The sequence below is a fragment of the Monodon monoceros genome, unplaced genomic scaffold, assembly GCF_005190385.1.
Source record: "Monodon monoceros isolate NGI ecotype Baffin Bay Population unplaced genomic scaffold, NGI_Narwhal_1 Super_Scaffold_20, whole genome shotgun sequence".
Classification (NCBI taxonomy): Eukaryota; Metazoa; Chordata; class Mammalia; order Artiodactyla; family Monodontidae; genus Monodon; species Monodon monoceros.
In genome coordinates, this window is record NW_021703777.1 from 134,278,378 (window position 1) to 134,288,268 (window position 9,891).

General features: G+C 45.8%; 1 non-coding gene across 1 annotated transcript; it reads right to left on the reverse strand.

Annotated features, from left to right (window-relative positions):
• Positions 1-6,610: 6,610 nt before the first annotated feature.
• Positions 6,611-6,683, reverse strand: TRNAG-CCC. Its single transcript has one exon. It is a non-coding gene; the product is annotated as a tRNA-Gly (tRNA).
• Between the last annotated feature and the right edge of the window lie 3,208 nt (positions 6,684-9,891).

Genomic DNA, 9,891 nt, shown 5'->3' on the forward strand with positions numbered 1-9,891 from the left:
CACACACACACACACACACACACACACACACACACACACACACACACTGGAGCCACGGCAGGATCTCGGCAAGCCAGCCTGTCCAGGCGATGGCCCGTGAACACACACTGCTCGCGCTCCAGACGTAGCCTGGTGGCTGGAGAAAGCCCTGGGCAGGGGTCGGGGCAGGATGAGCCCAAGATGAGGGAACCCAGGCTCGGGGACCACGAGATCTGCCACGGGTCTCCCAGGGTAAGCCACAGCGCCGGGCCGCCCTCCCCCAGAGGGATCTCTCGCCACAGGGCTCCCAGCGCTTTTCCTGGCACCTGCCAAAAATAGCTGGTTTTCAGGTAGCATGGGGAGGGCTCCCACTGCATCAGGAGGATAAATGCTTCACCACCTAAATCACCTGACTGTGTCCGCGGGCCTTCCTGAGCCCTGCTCCCTCCCACCCACCACGGGGGAAACCAGAGACCATCCTGGATCTTTACCCTGAAGTTTTATACATCAGGAGACCTGGCCTAGAGGGTCCCTGGTTGGTTGGGAGGTGAGAGAAGAACAGTTTCATCACAACAGTTTACAATAGAAAGGGCCTCAAGACTCTCGCCTTATTGCATATCAGGTGGGAGCATCTTACAGAGACTGGGAGTCAGAATTCTTGCTCTGAGGCCACCTGAGCCCTGGAGGCGTGTGTTCTGGTGTCTGGGGGGATGCAGAGTGGTGGCTTCAGTAAACCCCAGCTCTGGCCCTGCCTCTCTCAGCACGGGTGGGAGGTAACCCCGTCTGCGCCACATTCCAACTTGGGAAATGTCCTTCAGCCGCGTGTTCCCATGGGTCGCTCCACGTGGCTGCCGCAGATGCCATTCACTCTTCTAATCCCCAGTGTCCCCCTGGACCCCAGTGTGAAGTCTAGCCCCACTCAGGCAGTGCCAGGGTCGTCCTGACTGCTGCCCCGTCTCTCCAGCCTCGCCGCCCCCTCTCTCCAGCCTGCTGCCCCCTCTCTCCAGCCTCGCACATCTTGGCCAGCACCCTCCCTGGCAGACAGGTCGATGTGCGGGCTCTCTCTGACTGCCCCCATCTCCCATGCTGCCCTCCCTCCTCCGGTGGGTCAGAAGGGGTGGGCCAGGGAGGGCGGAACTCAAATCCCAGCTTCTCCACTCACCCACCGGCTGGATGACCAGGGGCGGATGCTGAACCACTCTGGCCTTTCTCATGCAGTCATTCATGCACCAAACCTGCAGAGTCAGTCAACAAATGTTTATTACATGTTGGCGTGCGTCAGACACTGTGCTCCACCTGGGCCTGGGGAACAAACTGGCACAGCCCTGACCTCCTGAGCCCACGCTGGTCCATTTTCCTCGTTCTCCACTGGATAGAGCCTTTGTCCAAAAAATGTAGATTGAACTCACATATCATAAAATTCACCTATTAAAAATGTATGCAATTCAACATATGACATTTTAGAATCGGTTCATTAAGACACACGCACACACACACACACACGCAGAAATGTGGGTGGAATTGTACTGAATCTATAGACTGATTTGGGGAGAACTGACATCTTTCAATTCACGAGGATTTGTCTCCATGAATATGGTATATTTCTCCATTTATTAGGTCTCCTAAAATATCTGTCAATAATATTTAATGACGCTCTCCACAGAGCTCTTTTCTATCCTCTTTAGATTTATTGCTAGGTGTTCTTTAATTGATGTTACTTTTTTTTTCTTGCGGTACGCGGGCCTCTCACTGTTGTGGCCTCTCCCATTGCGGAGCACAGGCTCCGGACGCGCAGGCTCAGCGGCCATGGCTCACGGGCCCAGCCGCTCCGCGGCATGTGGGATCTTCCCGGACCGGGGCACGAACCCGTGTCCCCTGCATCGGCGGGCGGACTCTCAACCACTGCGCCACCAGGGAAGCCCTGGTGTTACTATTTTAAAAATTAGATTTTCTACCTGTTACCTGTTGCTAACTTAAAGTAATATATTTTTAAAATGTACTGATCTAGTTTTTAGAAATCTTGCTAATCTCTTAGTAATTCTGATAATTTGTGTATAGATTATTTTGGGTTTCTGCAGGGAACGATCATGTCATGTGAAAATAATGACAACCTGGTTTCTTTTCCTACAATCGTTCTTTTCTTGCTTTTTCTTGCCTTGCTGAGCTGGCTGGCACCTCCTAGTCGTGTTGTCTTGAGGTGGATACACTTGCCTGGTTCCTGATGTGTAAGAGAATGTTTTTAATAGTTCACCTTCAAGCAGGCTGTTTGCATAGATTTGGTGGGTATTCAATATTGGTCAAGGAAATCCTCTTCTAGTCTTAGTTTTTGCCAAGTTGGTTTTTCAACGTTAAAAGAGTACTTACAACTCGTTATGTGTATTGCCTTATTAATTTTTTCACAACAACCCGTGAACTGGGTCCTCTTCTCTTCTCTTTACAGATGAGTGGCACAGCAGGTGGGGTAACTCGCCTGACGTCAAACAGGTAACACAGCAGCTGATTCAGTCCAGGGTCCAGGTTATCAGTCACCAACCTACTCTGCTTTCAACAGCAAGAATAAGACAGTTAAAAACCCAAGGTAGGATAAAGAGCGACAAACTCCAAAATTTGGTTCTTTGAAATATTAAGCAAGCAAATATTTACCAAGACTGCCTAAGAGTAAAAGACAGGGCAAAAGTAAAGAATATGGAAAGCAGAAGAAGACACAGCTACAAGCACAGTAGGGCGCTGTAAAATCCTCAGAAAATATTATAAACAACTTTACATGAATATTGTGGCTTTTTGTTTTTTGGTTTTTTTTTTGGCTGCGTCGGGTCTTCGTTGCTGCGCGTGGGCTTTCTCTAGTTGCGGCGAGCGAGGGCTACTCTTTGTTGCGGTGCGCGGGCTTCTCATTGCAGTGGCTTCTCTTGTTGTGGAGCATGGGCTCTAGGCACGAGGGCTTCAGTAGTTGCGGCACACGGGCCCTAGAGTGCATGGGCTTCCGTAGTTGCAGCGTGCGGGCTCAGTAGTTGCAGTGTGAGGGCTTAGTTGCTCCGAGGTATGTGACATCTTCCTGGACCAGGGATCGAGACCCTGTCCCCTGCACTGGCAGGCAGATTCTTAACCACTGTGCCACCAGGGAAGTCCTATATGAATATTTTGAAAAATTAGAAGGAGTAGACTTTTTTCCAGAAAAATGTTATCAAATTTTACTTAAGGAGAAATAGAAAACCTACAATGATGAAAATAACTGAGCAGCCCCAGGCCATTTCAAAGGTGAGTTTTAACACATCTGCAATTAGCAGACGATATCTATCTCATTCAAACTTTCAGAAAAGAAAAATAAAAGCAACTTGAAGAGGTGGTGCACCCTGGCCTTAGACCTGTCTTTAAAAGAAGAGACAAATGTGGGCCAAATCTATACACACACATATAAAACCTTAAATGAAGAATTAGCAAGTTCAGTCCAACAGATTATTAAAAAAATCCATCATGAAAAGGCAAGCTTTATCCTAGACGTGTAAAGGTGTTTCAGCAAAAATTAGATCCACGCCTTCCATAAAACTTCTAGTTGGATCTAAAATCTTAGTGTGGAAAACAAAACTATTAGAAGAAAATACACAAGATGAGCTCAGAATCTCAGGGCAGGAAAATTCTGAGTCAAGAAACAAAGATCATAACTCGTAAAGGAAAGAGTGATCGATTTGATTACGTCAAAATTTAAATGGTCTGTAGGAAAAAAGACAAAAACAAAGATAAACATTGAGCAACAGAAGACATCTGTGGCCTATTCATCGGAAGGAAAATTAATGCCCTGGATTATCCATCACTGCCGTGACCCGGTGAGGAAGAGGCAGACAATCTCGTGGAAATGGACAAAAGATATAAGCAGAGGGGAAATCTGAATGTCCAACGAGCATAGAAACAGACAGATGTCCAGGCATTGGTTAGGTGGGCTCATCCAGGGACGGGAGAAGGAGTAGAGTCCAGCACTTTCCTTCCAGAAATTCACCCTCAGAGGCCATGACACACGCCCGGGGGGCACACACAGGGGCTGGTGGCAGCTTTGCTGGTCGTGGCCAAAAACATTGGAAACGGCCTGTATGGCCATCGTGTGGAATGGTTAAATAACATGGAGGTACACTCATATGGGGAAATACTACAGCACAGTTGAAACGAAGTCTGAACATTTTGCATACATTTTAAAACATGCAACGCAATGCCATCCATTGTTTCCAGACGGCCATCCATGTAGAAGAGAAGGTGAACCCCAGGAGAAACCACATTCAGAACAGTGTGGCCTTGGGAGGGCGACGGGGAGGGGGTGGGGGGAGGCAGAGCAGAATGGGCAGGAGACGTGCAAACTGCATCTGTGACTCGCGTTTCCTTTATTCCCACAGATCTAAATAAAAACAATACGATGTGGCTATTTGTGGATTCTGGGGGCTGGGAACAAGGGTGGAACTTTTCCTCGATGCTCTTCTGTGTTTTTAGAATGTTTGGAAAGAGACACCGGAGGACGAAGGACATGAGGAATGACAGCAGAGAGGGGGAGAGGAGAAGGGGCTTCCCTCACTTCCTGCAGTCATGACTCACACAAGCCGCCAGCCGGTGGCTCCGTGAGGCTCCTGGCTATTGATCGGAAATTCACTCTCTGGCCACGAGCTCCCCGGCTGGTGTCGGCAGCAGCAGTCTGGATCACGAGAATTGCCACCCCTGGGGTAAGCTGGGCAGGGTGTACAGAGAACATGGTGGAAGAGGGGTCAGGCCAGAAGCTGGCGAGCCCACTCTCAGGCCCAGCCGCCCCTCAGGCTTGCTGGGTGGTCTTGGGCAGGTCACACTCTTTCCCACCCACATTCTGACCAGGAGGGTCTGGCTGACCTCGTACAATTCTGAGGCCCCTGGGTGTCCACATCACCACATGCGCCATTGGGAAGCAAAGGAGGACCTGCTGAGAAGGGAGCATATGCTTGGGGTCTTGAGGAGTGAGTAGGAGTTTACAAGATGGAGGAAAGAAGGGTGCTCATGTCTGAGGGAACAGCACAGACAAAGGTACGAAGGCATGACAGGGCTTGGCAAGCCCAGGAGGCTGCAGACAAGCTGAGTTGATTTCACCTTCCCTTGAAGCACCCACACCATCCCACCTGTGACTTTGGCACCTGTGACCTCCAGCGAGAACAGGCTTGCATCTGCCAGGAAACCTCACCCAGGGGTGTACCTTCAACCCCCGTGTGGAACCATCTCCCTGCCCCAAAAAGTTGGGGAGCCATTTGGGAGGATGCAACCTCTTCCAAACCCTGTGTGGGTTTCGCTTTGGGTTCCAACATGGGAAAATCAAAAAGTAATCCACTTAACTGAGATATATGGCTACTGCCACTGACAGCAAAACAAATGCTGTCTTTCTCCTCCATTACCATTCTGGACCAAATCAATATCGAAACAACCAAAGTCTAGACGCATAAATGTCAAACTATTTAACAAGAAGCAGTTAGCACAGAAAAAACACTTAAATGGCAATTGAGGGGTCTGACGAGCCTTAAAGTAGCTTACGAGGATTTATGGGAGATAAAAACAGTTTAACTAAGCCTGGAGCCTGGACCCGAGGCCCAGCACGGGGGCCAGCAGGGCTTTGTCTTCCCTGTCAGGCTGCCAAGTGGGGCTGCCTTGTCCAAGGAGAGAGAGCCCTTTTTCTTCTGGGTCATTTCCGTCTCATTCAGCAGCACGCTGCATTTGTATTAATAATAATATAACATGATTTCCATCATGGGATGTTGGGTTGCAGCCCTGTAACTGCAGCTTGCTTTCCAGTCACCCCAGGTCCCACTCGTGACCTGTTTCAACATAGCAACAGCAACAGCTGGTTGCGTGACCACCATATTCCAGGCACACACATTATGGCATATAGTCAAAAACCACCAGTGAGGTGGGGACTTTCGCCTTCGTGTGGACGGGGAAGAAGTGGAGGCGCAGGCTTCGCTCAAGGTCACTGCTGGGTGTGCACCTGAATCCCTCCCCTGGAGCCTGTGCTCTGCCCACCCACCATGCTGCCACACCAGCATCCACTGTGGACTCAGTACGGGTGGTCCACGCAGGTCCCCAGGGAGGAAGAAGATGACCTCCCTTGAGGACACATCTCAAGTGGCCTTCGACTGCCCATTTGCTGGTTAGTGGAATCGACGGCGGCTTCTTAATTGTTGGTAATGACTCAGGCCCATCCAATGATTGCCGCACTTAACGAGGGTCCATAAATCACCTTAAGTTTTCGGAGGGTAAACGAGAATAAGATTGCAATTTGAAAACTACTCAGATGGCCGTGGACTGCATCACCACCCCTCCTTCCATCAGCTCCTATGGCAGGTCAGTGTTTTCCTACAGGGAGACCTCACCGTAAGCAACAGCTATCATTCCTGGGATATATTGGTAAATTTCACGGTTGTGACCCAGAGTCATCTTTCCATGCACTAAGGCGAAGGCTGGCAGTTCTTCACATAGTTCAGATAAGGGCCACCTACTGCGACCAGCTTGCTGAGTCTTTTTTTTTTTTTTTTAGTATTTATTTATTTATTTTGATTGCACTGGGTCTTAGTTGGGGCACACGGGATCTTCGTTGCAACATGTAGACTCTTGGTTGCAGCATGCATGTGGGATCTAGTTCCCTGACCAGGGATCGAACCTGGGCCCCCTGCATTGGGAGTGCAGAGTCTTACCCACTGGACCACCAGAGAGGTCCCTAGCTGAGTCTCCTTGAGGTGGGCATAACCATGGTTCACGTCTCTCTGCTTCCATAGCCTCCAATTAAAGTGAAAGTTACAGCCTGGTTGACACTTGGCCACCCTTTTAAGTTTGTCGTGACTCTGCCTGTCCCTTCACTGGACAGGGGAGCCCTCCAAGGCAGGCAGAGCATCAGCTACAGTGCCCAGGATACAGTATGTGCTCAACGACGCACATACGGCTCAAAGAATAAGTGGACTTTTCTTTCTTTGAAATTAAAGGACCCTCCTTCTGGCAATGTAGTGATCTAGATGTCTGGAGAAATCAACCCAGCTCAGAACAACTTAAAATGCTGGATGAAATAAATATGCACTATACACACATTTTATACATTTCAAGTAAAACCTTTTAAGATGCATATCTGAGCTAGTAAAAAAGAAAGGGAAACCCTCGACGGCTAGAAATGGTGAGAACCATGAACCCAGGGCAGCGAGCCAGCACAAAGGCGGGGTTCAATGGGACACCTCTGCCTATTTTGGGTGTCTTAGAGATAAGCCTTGAAGGGTCCCACGTAACTGGGGACAAGAAACAAAACCAGGGCCCCAGCAGGGTCGTAGGTTGGGACGGAGACGCCTACCTAAGCCAGTACTTCTGAAACTGGATGAGAAAGACACCACTTCACAGAGGGAAATGGTGAGTTCTGAGTAGAGCAGAGAAAGCTCCCGTGAGACTTCCTCCCACGAGGGCCTGGAGTCACACTGCTGTGCATCCCCTCAGCCAACAAAAGTAAGGTGGGAGTGAGGCTTAGAGTGGTCCTAGGATGCTGGAGACTCCAGGTAGCAGGCAGGAGGGACTGCAGATCTGCCCAGGGGGTGCATTCAACCCAGGCCTCGAGACATTTTCTACAAAGTAACTTACAATTAATATAAAATACTAGTGAAAAAATAATACCCGAGGAAAAGTCACAACATTTAAAATCTGCAGAATTAGATCCACAGAGACTGCAACAGTGGAATCATCAATGAATATATTTAAAGAATTAAAAGTTGGTGTTGAAAATTTGACCCAGGAGAAGAAATCATCAACCATTTGAAAGAAGCAAAAAAAAAAAAAATTCTAGAAACTGAAAATGTAAAGACTGCAATTAGAAAAACCATTAACCAGCAGAGTCGATACAGCTACAGAGAGAATTACTGAAAGGCAAAAGAGACATGAAGAAATCACCCAGGATGTAACCCAAAGAGACAGTGACATAGAAAATATGGAAAAGAAGTCAAGAAGAGATCTTATAAGCATTAAAGAAACAGAATCAGTAGTTTAAAAATCTTCCCAGAAACACACACACACACACACACACGCACAATCCTAGATGTTTTACAGGTCAGTACAACCAAATATTCAAGGAACAAATAACCCCAATCACTCCAAAATTCTTTGAGAGAATAGAAAAATAGGAAACATATTCTAGTTCATTTAAAAAAAAATAGACTATTTTAAAGAGCATTTTAAAGGTGCACAGCAAAATTTAGAGGAAGGTTTGTCATATAACTCCTGCCACCCCCATAGAGCCTCCCCCATTATCAACATCCCCTATGGGATGGCACATTTGTTACAATCTGCTATAGTAGATGAGCCTATACGGACACGTCATAATCACCGAAGTCCGTAGTTTACATTAGGGTTCGCTCTTAGTGTTGTACATTCTGTGTGCTCTGACAAGGGTACAGTGACATGTAGCCACTATTATAGTATCATAAAAAATAATTTCAATGCGCCCAAATCCTCTGCACTCCACCCATTCATCCCACCCTCCTTCCGCTCCCACATCCTCCAACTCCTGGCAACCACTGACCTTTTTACTGTCTCCACATTGCCTTTTCCAAAATGTCATAGAGTTGAAATCATACACTATGTAGCCTTTTCAGATTGGCTTCTATCACTTAGTCGTATGCATTTAAGTTTCCATGTCCTTTCATGGCTTGATAGCTTGTTTCTTTTTAGCACTGAATAATATTCCACTGTCTGGATGCACCACAGTTTATTTATCTATCCAATTGCTGAAGGACATCTTGGTTGCTTCCAAGTTTTGGAGATTATGAATAAAATTACTATAAACATTTGTGTGCAGGTTTCTGTGTGGACACAAAGTTTTTTAGCCATTCTAATAGGTGTGGAGTGGTATCTCACTGTTGTTTTAATTTGCATTTCCCTGATGACATATGTCATGGAACATCTTTTCCAGCTCATTTTTGATACAAAAATTAGATTAATTAGAAAATGTCACTCATGAAGATAGGTGTAAAAATCCAACAAAAAATACTACCACATCAAATTCTACAGTGCATAAAAGGTAATAAGTCATGATTAATTGGGGTTCATTCCAAGAATGCAAAATTGTTACAACATTAGAAACATTAATATCATTCATTACATTAGCAGATAAAAGGAGAAATTATATACTCATCATTTTTCTTTTTGTTTTTCTTACATGATCATCTTAATAGATATTGAAAATATTTTACGAAATTGATCAGTAAAATCCATTTGAGTCCTTTAAGAACTTACTATATTAGCAACTAGGGTTGGACTGGAGCTTCTATAACCTGATGAAGAATATCTAAAAAACAAAAATGAAAAGAAAAACAAAACAAAAAAATCTTACTGTAAACCTCATACTCAGTAATGAAACAAAAAAACCCCAATTCCTTTAAAGTCTAACACAAAATCCATTAATCACACTTCTGTTCACCTTGTATTGGTAATAACAGGCAGTAAATACAAGAAAAAGAACGAAGCTATATAACGATTATAAAAGAAGAAACAGAACTGTCATTATCATTCTACAGTATGGTTTTTCTACATAGAAAACCCAAAATAACAACACAGAATCTATTAGAAGTAATAAGAGAATTTAGTAAAGTTTCTATTTAGAACAGGAATAAATTAAAGTCAATTGCATTTGTATGACAACAGCAGTTAGAAAATGCTCATTTTTAATAGCAGCAAGAAATGAGGCATTAAGAAATACATCTGAGAAAAGATGTGCAGAAGGTTAGGTAGAAAATTATAAAATATTTACTGGAAGACAGCAGATAAGCCCTAATGGTGAGTTCTTTTGTGGATAAAACTCAATGGTCAGTTTCTCCCCTAGTGAATCTATAGATTCAATACAATTCCAATCAAATACCCAACAGATTTCTTGTTAATAAAACTTGGTAAACC